Raw genomic sequence first — 22,442 nt, forward strand, 5'->3', positions numbered from 1 at the left:
CAGCGTTCCACATGTTAGAGAATAGCGTCTGACAGCGGACATTATGCAGGCGCGCATGCACGAAGGGAATTCACTCGGAAGGGAGTGATCACGCATCTGCAAAGCGAATTCAATGGAAAGAGAGTGATCCCCATTTTTTAAGGATTTAGCAAGTTATTGTCACTGCCACATAATGCGTTTTTTTCATCAAATAACGAAGTTCATTCAACAAACACTTGTTCTCCAGAGGATAGACATTTATTGTGGAAACCAAGAATACGAGTTAAAGTGAACTACTGGAGTTCTGAATGCAATATACAAAATAGGAAAGTTCTTAGCAACTTAGGCAATAGTTAGGGATTAACTCAGCTGAGGAATTAAATAAGTAATTAGCCTATAGGGTTAGAAATCTTCTCGACTCAAGTCTGGAACACATAGTTAAACTCTGATCAGAAATTAGTTTAAGAAATTTATCCCACAGAATGCCGAACACAATTTATTCTAAAGGGAAATTCCTTCGAGATATTAGAAGAGGAATACAGGTAAAACTCATAAGGTTTATATGTTTGGGATTGGTGGGGAATCAATTCGAAAATTACAAATAAACAGTAGCCTTGTTTTTTCTCGCCTATGCAGATTGTCAGGAGTCCAGAAGACTGAGATTGTCATTTGTTTTTTTGATCCACTTCCTTCATCCCTCAGGTGTGTTTAGTGATCCGCTGTAATTCATTATGGAGTCGTTTGCCAAACGCTTGGGTGGGTCTGTGGGGTTCAGCAGCTCCCGTGGATCATTTTAAAATGCAGGACCCGGCTACATCTATGTGAACAAGACAAAGTGCAATTTTCAAGTAGAACATTAAAAGGCGGATGGTTAGGGGTAGCTGGATACGAACATCATACAGCACAATATAGATGTATACACTTTCAAACAGTACCTAGCTACTGAAGCACAGAATTCAAAATGAAATAGTTACATTCACTATCTTAATGATGCCTAGATTGCATGCACATGAGCGACACTGCATATTACAATGAAATTAACTTTCATGGGGTACGCAGAGGTCATACACAATTTGTTGAACAATATAGACATAACGCAAAACACTTTCTTAGTGGTACGTAGATGGAGATAATAATAATGGAATGCAATATAGAACAGGTGCAATGGGATTTTGTTGGGGTACCTAGATGGGAGGCAACACAACAGAGCATAAACAACTGTGCTACTATAGCATTGCCTCCATTGTTTTGATACTCTCAGACATCACCAAACAATTTGAGAGCCTTATCTTGATTCCACTCTACAAACAAAACCAATCAATAATAATAATAACAATCTTACTGTTTCATATGAAGTTTCCTGCTAATCTTGATTGTAGTATATGACCTTACAGGGGTAACATGTTTTCTAACAACATTGCACTTTACTTGATTTCTGCATAATTAGCATAAGCAAACTATAAACATGTTTGAAGACAAACAAGGCCATAATGTATTAAAAGGTCACATACTAAAGAATATTGTACAGCAACATAATTGTTGTCATCTCTAACCTATAGATGATAGGAGAACGTGTTCTGTAAATATATAACACCGTTTGATGCCTGCCCGGATGTTCTGGTAGTTAAAGAAAATAGCTCTTCCTGTAGTTAAATAGCCAGTGGATCTACTGTAAGACCGTGAATCACCACGTCCATACGAACGCGTATTAAAAGCACCGAGAATCTATAAAACGAACTCACAGTTTTGTGTTCTTTCGATATTACAGTTTGGCGTGGACATTCTTAATTTGTTAAACTGAGACACATACTCATGCATCTAAGATGAATGGTACGTGTGGCATGCCCGTTTACAATCCTTTGTGCATAACAGTATTATTTTAAGTGTACCAAGTTAAATGTGTTCATTTGAACTAAAATATATTCACAGCAATGTCATTCGAGGGCAAATGCTGCACTCAGAAATGAAGGCAGCCATGATCAGACGTGGAAGATAATATAACTGTTTAAATGCCCAGACAGTTCACCCTGTATTCGGTTTGTAGCACTTGAGAAGTACAGTGGTGTTTCCAGGAACCAATCTGTACATTCAATGTTGTGTATTGCAGAGGGGAACTGTCCTTCTTGAATGACGCATGTTAAGCGAAATGGATGCATTTACTGCCTGTGGGCAGATGTCCTGCCTGCGTCGCGGATTCCCTCGCGAATTGTGGTCATCACGGTTCGAGCAATACAAAGAAACTAAACTAAAAAGAACAAACCTGGCGACACGAGAGGGGTAATCTCTCTACATGTGGCACGCCAGCATACAAATTAGTTTCAATATATTTGACAGCCATGTCTCAAATGACCTCATAGGCAAAAACGTATCCATGCTTATATTCCTTGAACTTCTGCAATGTTTGCTATTCATTGAGGAAAAAAAACACATTTCAAATGTTAAATGCAAGGGTAAAAAAGACATTAAAGACTCTCATCCACACACTTGATCTTAAAGTGGATCATTTTTCTGTTGCTTATTCTTTTGTCTTTAAAATAAAAATTAAAAATTCACATAAGGCAGTAACATTAGCATACCTCGTTGAAGATAAACATAAGCAAAGGGCTACCTTGTAAATAAAGGTATTATACTTCCTTCCATACAGAGAGATTATTGACGTTTACCATGTCTGGTCCGAAAAGAAGACCAGGTGCCTGATTCACAGAGTGTTTTCCACATTGATTGTGCCATTACACAAGTTCACTGTACCCTGAAATATCGCCCTTTCAATTAAATATATTGAGAGCATTTATTGTAAAATGTTCCTCCTTCCTGGGTGGGCATTACACTTTCATAACCATAATATTATTGTCTTGGCTATCATTCCAACTCGAAATATGCAGGTTTTGTGTGGGTTGTGAAGTCATCCAACATCGTGTTGTTATGTCATCACCTGAAATTGTTGTCTTCAACTCAAATTCCAAATCCGCATTACAGTACCTCTCTTCAACACGTCTGAATCTTACTGCACTCCCTCAACATATGCTAGATGTTCCCACACCTTGATCACAGCATCAGCATGAACCAGGTTCTTTCAAGCCTTTTTGAAAAAATTCTTGCAGGTGTTTAATAAAGTCTGTTCAAGATCTTACTTTTACAAGCCCTGATGCCCCAATGCAAGAACAACCAATTGTCATTATGTAACCTCCACTCCATGTATCAGGCTTGTACTGGCTACGGGGGTGAGAGGGTGGGGGACGTCACCACTATGCCTTGTGTGATTATAGCCATGACCAGAGAGAAAATAGGCTTTACAGATGTTCAGCATTGGGACCACAAACTGCAATAGCCAGAATGCCTGGTGAGACTTCAACATGCCTGGAATCCTATTTAAAGTACCCCTCCACCATGTGCTTGGTGTTTGGTAAATGAAGATTGATATAGGACCGGGGTAAGGCTAAACCACTGCACATGTTATTGCAACATTCTTGGTTCGAATCTCCACACATGGGGCGCTTTACAATCATAGGTGGACAGAACACAGTGAATGAAGCAGAGAATCACAGAGTGGGGAGCTAACAGGGGAGAGGGAGGGTGGACCATTTGGGAGGAAGAGATCTATAAGCAACAAGGGGAGGAAACAGTGGGGATCAGACCGCCCAGTCTCAGGTAGAGTGAGGAGTTGTGAGTGGGGGGACGTAAGGGTTATGGAGGACCCATTCCTTGAAGAGGAGGGTCTTGAGCTCCTTTCTGAACTGTAAAAGTGAGGGTTTGAGTCAGATGTTAACAGGCAGATGGTCCAAAAGTCCTGGGCTATAGAGAGGCATGTTTATTTGCGTTTTCCCCTTCAGGACTGCACACAGCCTTGCAGATGACGCAGCAGAAATCTTAGAGGCATCTGATGTTATTTTAACACTTGCGGTATGTTTCTACATTTTCATGTCTACAGCCTAGAATGCTAATTGATTCAATATCCAAATAAGAATAAAAGGCATTGTCACTTTCTGTGAACATACATCCGATCAATCAGTTGTTGTCCCAAAGCACTAAGGTTTATTTTCATTCGATTCGCTGTAGATAGTATTCTTGAATGATAATTTCAGTGCATGCGCCTTATTTTCACGAGTAAGCAGCCGCATTGAATAGCTCACCCTGTTCCACTGTGTTTTTTATTTTGTGCGCTATTGAATTTCTTCACATCCATGCTCATTGATTTAGAATTTGTAGAATTTGTAGAACACAATATTTCCCGAAGGGCATCTTGGCGCTACGGACAGCACTGGGAGGCATTAACCAACAGACAAGGGATCAAAACAAGTGGGTTTTCAAGGCTCTCCTATAGAGGGATGGTCCTCAATAACACAAAGAAAGGAATTATTGGTGGAGATTGGCAAGTTACAGATCAGTTGGCCCCGAGTATATACATGAGCTTTCAATAAAACAGCACACACTTCCATTTGTTTAGTAACATGAAATTACACCTGTGGAATCCTCAGGTTATTAGGCAAAGTAAAGATACAAACACTTCATACTTTTTTAGAATTCATGTGCACTTTTTGCACACAAGTCTCGACGGGGCAGTCTGCCCTACCTCCTTTCAGCTGCCACTGTAGAGATAAAAGGTACATGGGTAACATGGAGCCTAACATGGCTTCCCTCAGTCATGAGCATAGTTAGCAGGAGGCCGGCCTAACATGACTTCCCTCAGTCATGGGCATAGTCTCTCTGTACTGAAGATTTGTGCGTGTGATGTGGATGGCTCTCTTAGCCAACCCCAATTCACAAGAGCTGTAGAGGTTTTCCTTGGCTTGTGACGCTTTTATATTACAAGTTAGGGACAAATGGTAGCCTGGAATTCTAAAACGTATGTACTCCTAAGGCATAGTAAAAGCAAACTCCCTCTATCCTATGTCTCACTATGATTGGGGTGAGCCACCCTCAGCCCGTGCAAACACAGGGATATGAAAAGGGGAAGCAAATCACCATCTACTGCACAACTACCCTTGGCAATGGCTGCATATAACATCATTGGCTCATCACCAAAGCTGTAAGTCAGAGATCATGGTTAAATATATTTTATTGTTAATGTGTTACAGTCAATTATTAAACTTTTCACATATTGCAAAGAAAGTAAATTCACAATACATAATTACAAATCAACAAAGAATCACAAATCAACAAACCAATTATTAAAATTAAACCCTATAAAACAAACAAAAAGTCACCACTTCCCACCAGACCTCAGGGATGGTCATTACACAGGCAAAGTTCCTTTAATGTTTTTTATGAGTTCAGTTGTCAGAAATGTTTCATTCACTGTGGACACTTGATACCAAAAATCCATAGTCTGTAACCATCTTTGATTACTTACAAACCTGGCAAACGACCGCACAGCCAGTTGTCTTGTCCCATGACACTTGGTCAGAATGTGAAACAGGGACTGACGTGTCTCAAGTTTACATTATGAGCATGCAGCATTACATGATCTATCTCTCAACCTGCTTGACACTATTTCCCGAGTTGGCTGCAGATTTAAACAGAATCTTAACATGACATCTCAGACCCTGCCATCCAGAACTATGCTCGAATATCTGGTTAAGACCCCCATTGGATTGTCTACAAGGACAGGGTCCCATGGAGCGTCAGCAGTTGCATTGCATTAATTGTTCTGATTCAGTCTTGCTCATATAGAGCTGTATTTACTCTGGTCAGATTCAGAACTAAATCCTCTACTGATCTTGAAATATTTAGCAGAATAGCATTTACACTTCTAGTCAAATCTTTCATGAGAACATTCAACTGCTATAGTTCTTCCTGATGTATATCTACTAACAGTGATTTCTCTATTGGCAGTTTAATAAGTCTGTACAAATGCAGAAGCCTCCCCTCCATAACAGCCAGCAGAGACAACAGTCCCAGCTCATTCCTGAACAAGAGATGCAATGTCAGAGACCAGGAGTCTTGATCTGCCTTTACAATAGAATTTATGAGCCCATTTAGGCCTGCCGCTCTCGAGCCGGAAGATTTTACAATTACAATTCTCACCACCTCAAGTGATACACACTCAGATCAGGAGACATCTTGGTTTCTATGTCTCAGGATGATTCACCAAACAGGGATTCAAAATGGGTATTCCATAAATCTTCTGACACACAATTTACCTGGAAGGTAGTCTGTAGAGTCTTACTCCATTCACTAAGGCCCAGTAATTTGGTGTGTTCTTAGTTATGAGGGATTCTATGAACTTCCACTGGCATTGGAATTTTAGATATAGATTGGCCCTCTTCCAATTACAATATTCTGTGATGAGAACTTTCTTTTCCTTTTAGAAATGTGCCCATTTCACTGTTTTCTATTTTAAAAACTTTTAGTCTTTTCCTTAATTCTCCTTTCTTAATACAGACAGTTTGGTCAAACTGATATTTATGCTTGGCACTGTTCTGGTCCCTCCCATTTGTGGTCTATCTAACTCCCAGAGAAAATGTCTGAATCTATCTGGCTGGCAAGCTGCTCTTAGTTGCTTTGCTGATTTGGCAATTAACACGTTTTACAGATTTGTATTCAACCCGTGCCCATTTCGAGGGAATTTTAATAGTCGATTTCCACCTTTGTTCACCTCAAGATCTGTTTTCCCCTTATGTCATCATAACCACCCTCCTCCATTCTAAGAATCATCATATCATGATTGATTCTCTGGGTGGGTCTTATTCACAGAGCAGCTGTCAAATAGTTCTCTGGACAGGTTTATGTAGTCAATGACTGATCTAGCCTGATTTCCATCCAATGTATAGGCCGGGGACAAGTCCCCTATCAAGTTTCAGTTACAAACCATACGGTCCCATCTTTCAAATAACGTTTGCCATTTCTTGCCTCTTTCTTCGACCATGCCAAGCTCGTTCACTCGCTGACTGGAGTTAAGGCAGCATGAATTAAGAACTCCCGCTGTTAGGATACTCGTTCCATCTCCCAAACCCACAAAATTTGACTGGATTTCTGAAATTATTTCCAGGAACTCGTTCAACATGGAACAGGCAGGGTTATAGTAAAGATTAAGCACTACCATAGATCGTTTACAATGCCTGAGATTGTGCTCTAGTCTTGTACCCAGGATTCCATGGTAATAATGTACTATTTTGACCACTTTTGTTATATTTGAATTCCGAGAAGCAGTAATTAATCTGCCTGAGGGGTGACCACCATGTGTCCTTGTTGCAAGTTGGCTCATTATGGTAAAGCCATCAAGCCTACATTCTGCAAGCAGCCATGTTTCTTGCAACAGAACTAAGTCAAAAGAGTCAAACATATCCTTTACACTCTGATCCATGAAACTTGTATAGCCCCTGTTAGGTGTATAAACCCACGTTGAAGTAATTATGCTGCAACATTTGGTGCTGTGGGCTAGAAAATCCAAGCTGGCCGAAAAGCCCACATTTGCGCCAGAATCCAGGAAAACCGTGCAGTTTCTGCGCACACCAAAATGGTTGCCTGACCCGCCACCCACCAGTGCGAGCGTGATGGGCCAGAAGCGCCATGAGCGAAATCAGTGGCAAGGAATATGGTGCTGTTCAAAATCTGTTTTAATTAAATGTCAGAAATTATTAAAACCATGAGCACGAAACCACCAAACAAAGAATCCAACTTCTGGTTGGGTGTTCTACATTACTCTACTGCAGAATCTCCATTAATACAATGTTAGCAAGGATTATATGCTATCAAGTAAAATCCCCTTTTTGAAATGTATTAATTCAAAACAGCTCACAAAAATGGGTGCAGTACCGGTGTTTGACACTGACCGGCACTAGCGATCTAAACTCTGACAGGAGACCTGCATTTCAGGAGCTGAAAAGGAACCTAAGCCAGCTGGAACTTCAAAGCCTTGCTGGTTAATGAGAATTCTTAACACCTTCTGTTTCCGGGCCCTATACTAGAAGGCAGTCTGATTTAATTAAAAGTTCAAGAGGCCTCTGTCCATGGGAAACATTCACACCTGCCCTTACCAGCAACAGCACAGGAGATCACATGGTCGTGTTAACCAGATGCAGAGTGGCACCCTGGTCTGCTGACCTCAGTCAACACAGTAGACTCTTTCTACTGAATAGGATATGCTGGTTTGAGGTGTAATTGTCCACAGTTGCTCTGGGGGAAGGCAAGACATTTGATCTCCGAGTCAAGCCAAGCTCCTGGCGGCGGACCAGACTCAGATGTGAATTCTCATTGGAGGCAAATGTATGTTTTATTAAATTGCTTATATAATATTGTATTTCCTATACAGAAATGTACAGTTTGGGGATTCTTAATATGAGAAATGTGTTCACAATTTGATATTAAGCTCAACTCTGTGGTATGTTCTGGGGGGTAGTAGCGAAAATAGGGTATTACTCCAAATGTCTGTATGTTAAAAATCTGACACTTCCATCTGATGCCCATATTCCTTGCCCACATTTGTGTAAATTCTGGAAAAGTTTAGAGATTTTGTTCTGGATGAAAGGGGCAGAATTCTGTCAGAAGTGAACACAACATCTTACAAAGACAGGGATCGGATGGTTTGGCGCTACAGAAAATATGTTAACTGGACATATAGTATTAGAAAAATTGTACATAGATAAATATGCATTTAAGTCAAAAATAGATTTGTGTGCAAAGTGACAAGGGGAGTGTTCTTTCTGTATGCCATAAAAATGATGCCTGATGACAACAGGATGACTTACAACTCGGTTCTCCAGTCAGAGGACAGAAAATACTCTAACCTGTCAGAATCCTCGGTGGGTTGGGCATAGAAAGTTAGCCTTCCCAACAATTTTCAAAAGATATAAAAAGAGCCACTGAGACCTATGTGGGGTCTCCTCTTTCCACTTTCTTGCGAAGCACTTTGATGGACGACTTCAAATTCAGGCAATATCCAGAGACCAGAACTTAGAAAACCAGACTCCAGATTCCAGAACTTTGAAGCAGAAGGCCTACTGCAAGCTAAAAGTATTTTCAGCTGGCCTTACAAGTTTGCAAACTGATTTACCCCAGACTTCCAAGGGGCAAGTCAGAATAAAACAGCCGGGCTGTGCTGTTTGATTCTAGCCAAGAACTTTTGCTAGAACCAGAACCAGACCCAGAAAGCAGAGCTGTATCCAGAACCGCAGACCAGACCGCTGTGCAGTGCCAAGAACTTTTGCCAGAACCAGAGATCCAGACCAGCAGAGCAGAGCTGACCCAGATAGCTGTGACTTCAGAACCACCCGCTAGAAGTCCAGTCTAAACCTGTTGACCAGATCTTGACGGCCTATTTCAAATTTATAATGCGAGTATCCAGCCAGAACTGTGCAGAACCAATCTCTTAGTCTAAAATAATCTCATCCCATCTATTTCAACCTATTTAGAACTGCATAGAAATTGTGGGTCCATTCTGTGATTTCAAACCTGTGAAAGTGTCATTTGTCATTTGAATCTACTTATTTCTGAGAATCTACCTCCACTAAATCGTCCGTATCCTTTGAACCGCATGCCCTAGGAGTGGGATTTAACTTTCATTCTAAAGCTAACAATCTAAGCTTTCCAACAAGCCCAAACCCTGTCATAAATAGCTGTCCTTTTGCTTGCAACTGCTGAACCACGTTTTAACCTGATAATCCCTCATGAATCACTGATAGCTACTTAAGATTGGTACAGGTGAACACTATCACCTACCCTGAATCTCCTAGAGGGAATTAAAATCATTTTTAGCATATTGTTCACTTCGTTGCAAATCACATTTAAAAGTATTTCTGCCTGTTTTAAAGCATACTGGTGGCTCTAAGCTTGCTAGGGTGGAACTGGAATTTGTATTGCATTTTGTTTGCATTCCTGAAAACTGTGTGCTCTCTTTTCCATCTCTTTATATTGCATGGGGGGAATGAATTGTCAAAAGAAAAAGTGATCATATTATCTCTTGTTGAAACCATATCAGTTTATTTCTGTGCTGCATTCTTTCCATCATTGCTTTTCCTTGAAACCATAAACTTATTCTCTGCTACCTTATCCTTTCTATACTAACTCCTCACTGATTGAAAAGAGTATGCAATTGTAACATTACCCATTGTTGATCAACATTATATTCATAAGTTTGCTATCAAATATTAATTTATTCATAAAAGTGTGATATATATATTGTTTAATTTTTCAAATAAATCTTTTAATTTGCAAAGCAAACCTACTTCTTGGCTCAGTGAGGTCAGGGGATTCAAAGAGAGGGGCGTTATACAAGGGTTTATCATCCAGATCTATGAAGTTGTCATCAAAATATATAAATAAGGGCTTCCCTTGGGCATCCCAGACTAGGCATTGACTTAGTTGGAGTGCTGAATTGAAGTCACTAACACCCCTCGTATTCCAGCACAGATCATTAAGAGCTCCTTTTACTAAAGTAACATATTATTTTATTCTAATTTCTGAAACACTTGGGTCAGAATCCCCAGCAGAAAAGTCCACACTTTAATTCTACTTTTCCCTACAAACTTGTTTACTGTAATCTGCGACAGCATTATCTCTTGTTCTCGAGTTCTTTTACTCCCTTCAGCCAGACTCTGACACAAGGCTCCAAATAATGTCTGTGTTCTTATCTTTGGTTTATTAGTGGAAATTTGTAACCCTCTTTGCAGGAATGCTCCTCCAGCTGACAGCAAGGCATTCACCCCTAATCGTGATTGGGCACTAATGTCCACTATGTTAGTGATGTTATTGTGTGGAAAGTGAATATAATCTATATCATAAGTAGAAAATAAGTACAGCTCAGGGACTTCCTTGGCAAGCTTCAAAATAGATTGCCTATTTAGGATAACTTGCTCTCCTGCGTCAGGCAAGTGCTCCAGCCACACGTAACGTGAGGGCTCTCAAACAAAGAAGTAAAAAACTTGTCTTTACTGGCTGCCTCTTCTCCAATGTTTGAGTCTTCCATTTCACGTTCAATTGAACTAACCCTTTTAGATTAATTTTAATATGAAGTCCTTGCCTGCTGAACCTTTGTGATTTCTAACGAGCTTGCTTAGACTAATGTCTGCACATCAATGGGTTTAGGACTCTGAGATGTTTGAGTTTCTCTATCTAAACTCCTCTTCAATTTAATTTTCCCCACAAAAATAAATCAGAGCCCAACATTCCATCGGCAAATTAGATCTATTCGTAGGACCACTTTTTACTGGAGCTTGCTTTAATTCCAATTGTCTTGAGTTTACCTGAGTCTGTGCATTAGCACAGACTCTCGTTTTTTGATACCGATGGATATTCTGATCCCTATTGTCAGTAGTTAGATTGCATCCAGTATCTGCTTGAGGGATTAGCATTCCTTCAATCTTGTATAATTGAATTTGCTTGAGAATGCAATCATCTGACCTCCCCTCAGCACAGTTTGTTTCATCACACCTTTCCCTTGATGTACTGTGGTTGTTTCTAACCAGTTTTTGCCATGCTCCATTTAATCCATCACATTTTTCACTTTGTCAGTTCCTCCTTGAGTCTTATGGCCTCAGATATATCCAAGTTTCTCATATATTTTCTTGAGCCGCCAGAGTTCCAGGGGACCACTCCTTTGATGATAATGTTAAAAGGATATTTGTATCGTGCACTAACATTAAAATATATTTTCTTGAGCCCTTGAAATTTCTTCCTGCTTTCTTAGCTTTCCTTTTTTTTTCCTTCTCTTTTTTATTATGATTATTGGCATGTGCCACACCTAGACGTAATCGTGAACATTAGCCGGAGTCACATCTAGACGTAATCATGAACATTAGCCAGCGTAGCAACTAGATGGGATCGTGAAGGTCAGCATCTGCCACACTTAGATAGAATTGTGATTATTAGCATGTGCCCAATTAACCAATCCAATAACAATTTCATCCCTCTGCATACACCTTTAAAACTCTAACCAAAAACAACCACAAGCCTATAACACAACAATCCGGAAAAACTTCACTACAATGCAACAACAAAACAAACCACACAGACTCGCAAAACAGCACACAATGACTACCGATCAGAAAACACCCCAAGCCCAGCCAACGGAGTTACGGGGTTGAGGCTGCCAACAGTACATCACTGCTCTCTTGCACTTTTCCAGCTTATTCCCACCAACTCCCCCCCTCCCTTTTTCATAGCCGCCAGAGCGCCAGGGGACCACTCCGGTGGTGATAGTGCGCGATACAAATATCCTTTAACATTAACACATTTTTTTGAGCCCTTAACATTTCTTCCTGCTTTCTTTTTGTTATTTCTCTTTTTTATGATTACACTTGAGGAAACCTCGTAATTTCTCCTGTTCACTACACTGAGTTCTAAAATAGCTCCACTCAATTTAAGTCCTTCTCTCACTATAACGACTTTGGGAACACTAGTGTCCTCTTGGTTTGCTGGCATAATCACGTCAGCCCCAGTTTCTTCCCTCCTGGCTTCCCTCTCTTTCAGTTTTCTGAGTGAGTTTTCCTGGGTTGCCCTGGGGAATTTGTTCCTTTTTCATGAGACAGCTCATTTCTAATTCTATTAGCTGGGAATTGATTCTTTATTAGAAAGTGATTCAATTCCATCTTTCTACTTTTTGATTTAAAGCCTCCATGAAAGAGGTTATTTTTGTTTGATACAAGGATTTTTTGTCACAATCATTTCCCATCATGGCCATTAGTGCATTGATCGTCAGGTTTAGTTCACCTGATTGAGTGGCATTTACCATAGGAATGTCCTTGAAATGTTCATAGATTTGACGAAACAGCTTAGCAACACGTTCAATGCTGATATCGTCGGCACTGTTAATTTTATTCTCTCGTCCATCTCTCGCAAAGTTTCATGCAGCCCACCACCATCTAGGTTTACCTGCCCATCCATTGAATCAAAAGTCAGATGTTCCGTTAATATCGATGCTGCATCCCCCACTAGGTCTATTCCCGCCTCTCCTATGGGCTTGATTTCACTTAAGTCACTAGTGGTGGAGTTCTGAGCTTCACAAATGTCCAACTCACTCTCCACAGAAGGTAGCACTTCTACTTCTAGGATGCTTCTGACCGAGACTCCCAGGGCAAGTTCAAAGTTGTTCTGTCTCCCCAAGTTCCTATACGATGTAGAACTTGACCACAGTTTTAAGAAGAAATCTTTCTTCTTTTTCTGAGATTTACTACCAGATATGTAGCCCCATGTCTGTGCACAGAACAAAAAGGGGGCAGAGGAACTGGTTCACCTGGCATGTGGGCTTTTGTTTCAGCCTCATATGTAGTCTTTAGAGAGTTTATAGTTGGCAAAGTTGGACGGTCCTTTTCCCCTTCGTACCACATTAAGACAGGCACTGCAGTAAAAGTTACTAAGTTGGGACTAGTTGCCATATCAACTGTTCCTTTAGGTGTCGAAGATGAACTGGGTTGTCTTTTCCTAGCAGACAAGTTGTTAAGTGCAATGCACTTATTTTTGTTTCCATTTTCATTAACCATATTTAGGATGTTAATTTGCCAGAGAAGTATTGTCTTTATCCCCACTTGATTGTTCTGACAGATTTAATGAAGTACTTAGCACTCCCATCCCAAGGCAACAGTTAAACCCCATGATGCTAGAAGAGGAGTCACCGATGAGGCTAGGGTGCATGCCTTGGGCTCCGTCTGTGCCATCTGATAACAGGGAGTGTTAATGATCCCTTTCGAGTTTCTCGCTGGTTTTTCCTTTGTTTCCCTTCAAAGCATTGAAGATCAGACAAATTTAAGCCTTTAGTGTGCCTCACACCGAGGTACCACTGCTTGCCAATGCGCAGCTGGGACATGCAGTGCTCGCCTCAGGTTATAAGTGGGTGCAAAGGAAGTGGAGTGACGACAAGAGGTTACAAAATATTACAAAGTGTTCAGAATATTCATCTGTCGCTTCGCGGCACACCGGTAGGAGAGAGAGGGCTCAACGTTTCCCCCCCCACAGTCGCCCTCCTCTAACAAACACTGCAGGTCTCTTGCTGCCACCAATCTACACAAGCTTCACCTTTGCCACTTTGTAATCATCAAACCTGATGCAGAGCGCTAAAGCACTAGATACTTACCTGCCCCCCGGCCTGCTCGCCCACCTAACTGTCACTTGCGTTCACTTGCAGTGAGTGCGCGTCCATGAGCGCACATGTCCAGTTTAAGTAGGATCTCCTCAGCTGTTAGGTGTCCAGAGAGTTGTCTGCAGTAAACCACGGCACAGTATCCAATAATTGAAAATTCACTGCCACACCTTTACTTGCGTTCACTAGAATGATGTGTGTAGTGTGCATTTATGTACATATACATATATGATGCAGTGTTAAACTAGCTAGGACTAATGCAGTGCTGTGCACAGGGACTGCACAGAGGGAGTTACATTTAGGACGCTGTGTTAGCAGATGAGTTGAGATGGGTAGGTGAGAACAGGAAGGAGGTTGTTCTCGAGTAGGGTTGATTGGAGTGATCAGCGATTGGCAAGGTGTTCTTGTAAGAGTAGGGTCTAAAGATCCTGTGTGTTTTAGAAAGTAAATGTGTGTATGTTTGTGAGAAGCTGCCTGTGTGTGTGCATATATGCAATATTTGTGTGGAATAGAGATATTTTGTATGCACATTGTGGAACCACAGTATTCTTAGGCAATATAGAGCATGAATATGCACTTCAAAACATACATCCTGGTATGTATCAGTAAGTAGGGCTGCATACGTTTTGCCTTTCCCCCTAGCATGATACAGAAGCAGTGATGATACGTGTTGCTAATGCTGGTCTCGTGCTTTTCTTTGGTCAAATGTAGCATACAGGTGTGGTTGAGATGTGACTGAGATTATGACTCCGGAAGTGTTTTATTTGGGAAAAGGAAGCATGACAAATGTGTTAAACTATGGCAGCATTGGCCTATATTGACGATTCAGAATTCACAATGTTCTTGTGGCCAAGGCAGAAAGAAAATAAGTTGCAAACCTGCTATTTATTGGAGTAGTGCATGTGTTACACTGCAAAACCATATGCAAATGCTATGGATTATTAGCCATTGTTTTCTGAAACGCATGCAATAAAATACACTATATTGAGCCATTATTTAAAAATGTTCCTGGGAAGGGGCCCCCCATTATCTGTGAATAATTAGTTCAGGCTCACTCGCTATGTATTTAGGAACCACATTGGCACACCCCCACTGAAGAATTGCATAACTGGCATCAGCATGTGATGAATTTTGCAGTGTTAAATGCACTTAAAATGTACACAAAATAGCATCTCAAAATTATTATCCTGTACTATATAATAATAATAATTTAGCATTTATATAGCGCTACGATCCCTCACGCATCTGAGCGCTGCTTATTTTTACCCACGGAGCGTAATGCTCATTTATCGACCTCGAAAGGATGAAAAGCTGAGTTTGGCCCTGCTGAGATTAGATGTCAAAGCGAGTGCTCTACTCGCTGTGCTATTGGACCAGCTGTGGAACCAGAGATCATAAAAGTCATTTTGTTGCAGTTCATGTCCATTGTTGTGCATGTTGTTAAGCAGTTACATTGAATGAGAGGAGAACATGGTTTAATTTACTTCTTAAATGCAAACAAGTGTATGAGGTACGTCGGGATAGGAGACACAGGATAAGGCAATTCAAAACATTAAGAAGAATTTCTTAAAATGCACTGATTTTGGCAAACGAATAATATCCCAAATGCAAATTCAAATAAATCCTACTGTCTTAAAGGGATTGATGAGTTCATCCTTTTTAGGTTGTTGTTATTATCAACGAGGGGAGGAAAAATATGCCTGTCTGAAAGATAACCGACACATTTTGAATTATGTAGCTTTTTGTATACGATTTTAGCTGATTTTGCATCCATACATCTCGGTCCTCCGCACAATTATTTGTTTTGCCATCACACAATCAGGAACACCAATCAATTTTCAAATGAACTGCATGGAGGATTTCTGAAATTCCCAATTATCAATTGGCATGCGCCTGAAAAAAATAAATGCCCATCCCTGTTTGGGGGTTTACATTGATAAGATAAAGCAGAGGATCATACAGCTACTGAACCTCCAATACTATTACACAAAAGCGACAAGGAGAATAATGACTCTTCTGTGCAATCTATTGCACTGTCAGATGTCCACTCTCACACCCTCAAAGGGGTCCACCACATAGATGTATACATCTGTGGAGGCAAACACTAGTACAAACATTCACATAGGATGCAACATATTTTTCAATGTGTGGTGAGTTCAAATATATCCCTCATATTTTATGTGAAGGTAAAATGTGTCACATTCTTTAGGACAAATCTACTCTGATATTAATGTGCCATTTACTGCATGCAGCATTCCCAAGTAATAGAACATGAGATACATACCTATTGGCCATAATCAAATGAGAATAAAAATATTGGCATATTCCAAATTCGACCTGCAGTTTTAATGACCCCACTTATAAACAGTTTCAAAGTAGTGTTTCATGTCTTTATTGGATGGTACTCTGGCGCTGATTTAGAGAGGAAACTGACCCAGCTGTGCAGATGCCCAGGTTGGGCGGACTTGCCACCGTTACTTGAGAGATTGTTTTAAGAAGAATTTCTCAAGTGGGTGCTGCGTGCTGAGGGAGCCTGTTGATTCCCACATATAAGAGGATTGACTAGACTAATGCCTCTGTTGATGTTGTTTGAGAGTGTATAGTTTTCTTACAGCAGATGCTGTCGCAGGGACAGTGCCCATGCGCCTATATATCTGGGCATAGAACAGCACATGTATTATTACCATACTGGAGTCTAAGTCCGTACTTTAAGGCAAAGGCTAAAATGAATACTAGCAAAGTTGCTCAAATAATTTTCTTTTTCTATGGGTGGGCAGGTTTTATTAAGTACACAATATAGCTTTTTTAAGGCATCTGTACATTCATTGCTCTGCTGAGAACTGCCAACCATGAGTCTGGTTTGGTGTCAGGACCGTTTGGGAGGGGTAAGAGGCAGGCAGGTGAGCAGGTGGTACGCTCTTATTGGTTTTAGGCATTAGGCAGATATATGTGTTCCCCCAAAACAGATCATGTTACTTGAGCAACCAATTTGCTTTGAGAATGCCACTTTAGGAAGATGGGTACCTGTGAAGCCATTCCTACCAAACATGCGAGTGTAGGTATATTGCTCTCAAAGAAGTGCTCATTACACAGGCTTCATACACACACTCTCCACCAATACAAAATAATTCAGGTTCATTAAACACGCCAATTGCTCTTTCATGACCAACTTCACAAAAAATTGAGTCTTCTTCATATAATGTATCCCTATTACGAGCATTAAAGCAACATCTACCCCAGTTTAGATTCAAACCCACCATCAAGGCCAGTATTCTCTCCCATACTTAACCTGGTTTCAGTGTTGAATACTGAACAGCAACTCTCAAGCAGCTGAATGATTAATCAAAAGGCTTGAGAAATGCATCCTCATTATGGACGTACACAATTAGTCCCTTAAGGTCCAAATAATCATAAGACCTGCTGCATTGCCTTAAAGGCAACCACAGCCAAGGCACCGCCTTACCTGGTAGAGAAACTAACCACAACCTCAGAGGCCAGAGTACAACCAAGTTTAAGGAAAGAAGTGCAAGAAACCCAGCACAAGGAAACGTGTTTTCTATACCTATGCACAAAGAGCCTGATCACACCACACTCTTGAAATTCGGATAAATCATGACATTAAGGAACTCTATGCACCTTCATTGAACCATCGATCATTCTACCTCACCATTTACAACTATGTACACTAGATGGAATCGTTTCTTAATGTTGCTTCTCACCCATAGCTGGGAGGATTGCACGGGGCAATACTGGGAACAGGACAATACCAGTGCAACTTGGCTTTCATCCCAGGTCAAGCACCTTGGAGCTGGATGTGTCTGGCATGAAGTGGTACATCATTCACTAATAATTTTAATAATCATTTAAAAAAAATCACCCAAACTTTGTCAACATTCATCTCCTTGCTAGCTAATTTCACACTCTACAAACATAAACATAATATAAAAACTGCAAGAAACTAGAGCCAAATAGTTGGTATTCATCTGCCAAAGTATAATGTATGCCACAATATTAAGTTTGTGAACACCTGGAGGTTAACATAGCTTCCCTGCCACAATATTAAGTTTGTGAACACCTGGAGGTTAACATAGCTTCCCATCCAAATGGCAAAACCTGAAAGTGAGCCTGCGCCACCACTTGGGCTATTGCAATTTTCACTTTGTCGCAAAATGGAGGGACATTAACACAGTGGGCTATGTGAGAAGATCCTATGGAAGAGGATTGGTGATGAGGCTAGGGTAAACTAGGACCTGGTGCCACACCCCTTCACTCCATGATTTAGAGCCCCAAGGCGGTATACTTAGCAACCCTAAGTATCTGCAGTCTATCAACAGCCTCAGTAGGAGTACCACTCACCAGATTGACACCCCTCCTACAAACACTAGGGAGACTGGTGGTGGGCTTCAACAGTAATCAGAGTGATTAGTTCTGTTTTCCTTATTGGACTCGCCATATCTGTGACTCCTTGTAAATGTGGTCCATCTTTCAGGAGTCCTGCCGATTGAAGCCAAGAAACACTGCTGCATCGCCTGCCAAGGTACCAAAGGTACTGTGACGAGCAAGAGCGTCTTCCACCCTCAGGAGTCGTCCATGCGTCCCAGAGTCATCTTCAATCCTGTTCTCCTATGGCCTCTCAGGTACATTGGGGCATTAGAACCTGTACAAAGAGAACAGAGCATTATTGGACATGTTTGGACTGGGCTTTAAAAGACAAGATAAGGTACTCCCTCACTTTTCCATTACAGGGGTCCACAAACAGTATTACTATTTGAGTCTCACTAAAGTATACTGCCTATGTTCTGAAACTAACCTGCTTTTCTTCCGGAATCTATGAAAGTACACCTTACTTAAGAATTCACCTGCCTTTTTAAAACTGTCCTCAGTTGGTGCATTATTACTGAATTTAAGTCTAGCGTGCTATATATTTGTCATTAATTGACTATAACTGCCTAACTACAAAGTGTTTGTTATTTATATGTATATATTTTACTGAACATTATTCTATGTATAGAACCTGTGTTATCACCTAACATAGTGTGTGGACATTCCTTTGTGAGGGCTCATGGATTCAATGTACTTAAGAACCAGCTTGCTTCACCTCCTGCAAGCTTAATCCTTTGTTGCTCATTCATTGCTATGACATAGGGAACCTTGGCTGGGTTGTTCTCTACCTCTGTCACAACCATATAGAGGACACAGGTACAGATACCATCCTCCAGTCTTTACAGTGGCCCAGAAGAACAGCTCCCTTTTCATATGGGCTTACCATGCCCGAAATCAACAATGCCAACTTCAAGTGCAATACAAGTTGCTACTGAGGACCTTAGTTGCTAACCAGTGGAACTCTATTTTGAAAATTCAAGACCAGATATGTGAGCATTGCAAACCCATTGTAGAGTATTGCAGAATTCATAGAAGAGCTCTAAATTGGGCGTTCCTAACACTGTCAGTGGCAGTTTCTATATGACGTTGGTTCTCCGCTAGAGCCTATTGAGGATGCCACCCAGTGGGGTAATCCTTCGCAATGGAGCCCTGAGTGAGGTTCTCCCTGTGGTCTGCCGGCTTGAGTTCAACCTGAACAAAATGGCAAATGCTCATGCCTTGCAAGATAATGCAGATATGATGCAGGTAGTGAGGGATCCGCTTGTGAGTTGATCTTCGAGAAGCTGTATTTAAAGATAACAATAAGTTCATGCTGGCTTCCTTTGTTGACCTATGTTTCAATGTAAAAGAATTGAATTTGTAAGGGGATGAGTTCTGTCAACACGATTTACAAGTGAGAGACTCTGCACATGTGCTTGTTTGCTTTCCTGCAGTGCTTGCAGTATCAAATGCCAGAAGAATCCAGCCACAGCAAGATCACAACCCAGTGATAGTTTTACTAACTGAACCAGGCATGCCAAGATTAAACATTATCATTTTTTGATGTATTATTAATGTGTTATGGTCAAAGAAAATTGACCTTTCTTTTTTTATTAGGTGCATGTGGCTAAAATAGCCTTTTGCACTTATTTAAAAAAAAAAAAAAAAAAAACTCACATTTGCGAAATTGAAAGCAAATACATTATGTTGGTTGTATCCATGACCATCAGTCTGGCTTCAGAGCTGCCAGAAGCACAGAAACTGCTCTTCTGAAAATCCGTGAAGACCTGCTCTCCAACCTTGATTCTAACACCCCTTGTATCCTCATCCTACTTGATCTCTCTTCTGCCCATGACAAGGTCAACCATGCCATCCTGCTCAACTGTCTCAGTGATAACTGGGGTATCACCGATCAGGCCCTGGCATGGCTGACTTCTTTCCTCTCTGATCGACCCTCTCAGGTCTAACTTGGGTCCTTCCTCTCTTCTATCTCTTTTTTTTTTTTTTTAATATATTTTTATTGTTTTTTCCAAGAAAACATACAACCAGTATCATCAACACGACAATCAATTAAATATCCACAATAATTTCCCGTTCCCTCCCTCCCCAAGTGAACCCGGACCGGGGTTGCGCAGTCTGCTGCTGGCATTAGGGTGAGCCCGGGCTGTCCGGGTCCTCGCCTGAGGTGCTGGCTTCCTTAGGACTGAACAGGGCCGTCGTGAGGGCAATCCACTGCAGGAGGTCCTCCGAGTCATTTATTTTTTGCTGTCTTTGCGCCAGCTCCCAGGCCCCGGTTTCAGCCACAGTCCATCTGCGAAGGTCCTCCCACCATGTTCCAAGTTTAGGGGCCCTGGGACACTTCCAGGCCATTGCGATGCGCCTTTTTGCGAGGATGTACATCAAGTCTTTGAGCCTGTTGAGAGGTTTGTTTTTTTTCCCTCGTGGGTACGAGCCCAATAGACATGCCTTGGGGGATTGCACGTCTAGCGTTATGTCCTCCTCTGCTACCTTGGTCTGAATTTGCGACCAGAAGGTTTGTATGTTCGGGCAGGCCCAAAACATGTGGGTCAGGGAGGCCGCGGATTCTTGGCACTTGGGGCACCGCACCACACCAGCGCCATTGAATCTCGAGATGACAGCTGGGGTAAGGTAGGCCCTATGGATGATGTAAAATTGGATAAGCTGGAATCGGGCATTCCTAGAAACCTTTTTGTGATAGTGTGTTATTGTTTCCCACTCCGTGTCGCCGAATAGTGTGTTCAGCTCGGCCTCCCATTTGCTCTTGCATGTGAGTTCGCTATGTGTGGTGTTGTCAATTAGGATCTCATAAAGCCTAGAGGTTTCGTGTCCCCCTTCTGCCACACCTATCAGGTTCTCTATGGCCTCGTGTCCGGCGCATTGGGATTCTGCATCCGGCCATCGCCTCCTAAGTCTGTCCAGCACCGCCCCGTATAGAAGGAACTGACCCAGTGGGACCCCAGTCAATTCGTGCAGCTCGGGAAATGTGTGGATGCCCTGGTCGTCCACCAGATCGCCCAGAGTGGCGACGCCGGAGGGTTCCCATATGTTCCGGATCGCCTTCCGGTCTTCCGGCCTAGTGGACATGATGGCGGCTATAGGGATCTGTGGGGAGTAGGGGGTCGGACAGCTTGACCAGCTTGCAGGCCCGACTCCAAATTTGAGTGCCTAGGCGGATGAGGTGCGCGTCTAGCGTTTTGGGCATTGGTCCGATCCAGAGGAGGTCCCTGAGCAGCCATGGTGCGTCTGGGGGCTGCAATAGACGTGTATCCGTCATGGCATCATCAGCCATCCACTGGATCACGTGCTTAAGCTGGGCCGCTATGTAGTAGAGCTCAAAGTTAGGGGTGTTCAGGCCTCCCCTCTCGTACGGTCTTTGAGTAATGTCTAGGGCAACTCTGTGCCTCCCCTCCCGCCATAAGAGTTTCCTACATAGCATGGCCAGGTCTTTGAAAAAACGCTGGGGGATGTTGTAGGGGACGTTGGTGAAGAAATGTAGGAGACGGGGGAGTGCTACCATTTTAAGGAGTCCCGCCCTACCAGCCATCGAAAGGGGCAATTTGCACCATAGGTCGATTGATTTAGCCAGTCCCTCCTTAGCCCTGCCCGTGTTCAGAACATGTTCAGTCTCAGGGTCCCGGTGGATCACGACGCCCAGATATTTGAATGTAGTGGGTTCCCATTTAAGGGCCAGAGGGGGGAGGTGTTCTTCCTTGGTTCCACTAAGTGCAGCCAGGGGGAATAAGCAAGACTTGCTGTGGTTAATCTGGACCCCTGTGCATCTGTGGAACCCGTCTAGGGTTTCCAGGATGTAGGGGAGAAGGTGTTCGGGATCCCTCAGGTAGAGGAGCATGTCATCCGCATACATGGAGACAAGGTGGTTCACACCATTTATCGTTATTCCCCCGTCACCGTATTCCTGCCTAAGGTATGCTGCCACTGGTTCAATCGCTAAGATGTAAAGTAGAGGGGATAGGGGGCACCCTTGCCGAGTGCCCCTGGCCAGGCTCCATTTTTCAGAAAAGGTGTTGTTGGTACGCACTCTGGCGGTGGGGTTGGTGTAAATGAGTTT

At 42.0% G+C, this 22,442-nt stretch overlaps 1 long non-coding RNA gene across 1 annotated transcript in view; it reads right to left on the bottom strand.

Moving 5' to 3' along the window:
• Positions 1-240: 240 nt before the first annotated feature.
• Positions 241-22,442, bottom strand: part of LOC138528772 (uncharacterized) — a 32,638-nt gene continuing 10,436 nt past the window's right edge. The window contains exons 2-3 of the long non-coding RNA XR_011284239.1: positions 18,347-18,647; positions 241-796 (exon numbers count right to left, since the gene is read on the bottom strand). This is a non-coding gene — a long non-coding RNA (uncharacterized lncRNA). The remainder of the gene's footprint in view (positions 797-18,346; positions 18,648-22,442) is intronic.

The sequence above is a fragment of the Ambystoma mexicanum genome, chromosome 7q (genome assembly GCF_040938575.1).
Source record: "Ambystoma mexicanum isolate Mex_15411 chromosome 7q, UKY_AmexF1_1, whole genome shotgun sequence".
NCBI lineage: Eukaryota > Metazoa > Chordata > Amphibia > Caudata > Ambystomatidae > Ambystoma > Ambystoma mexicanum.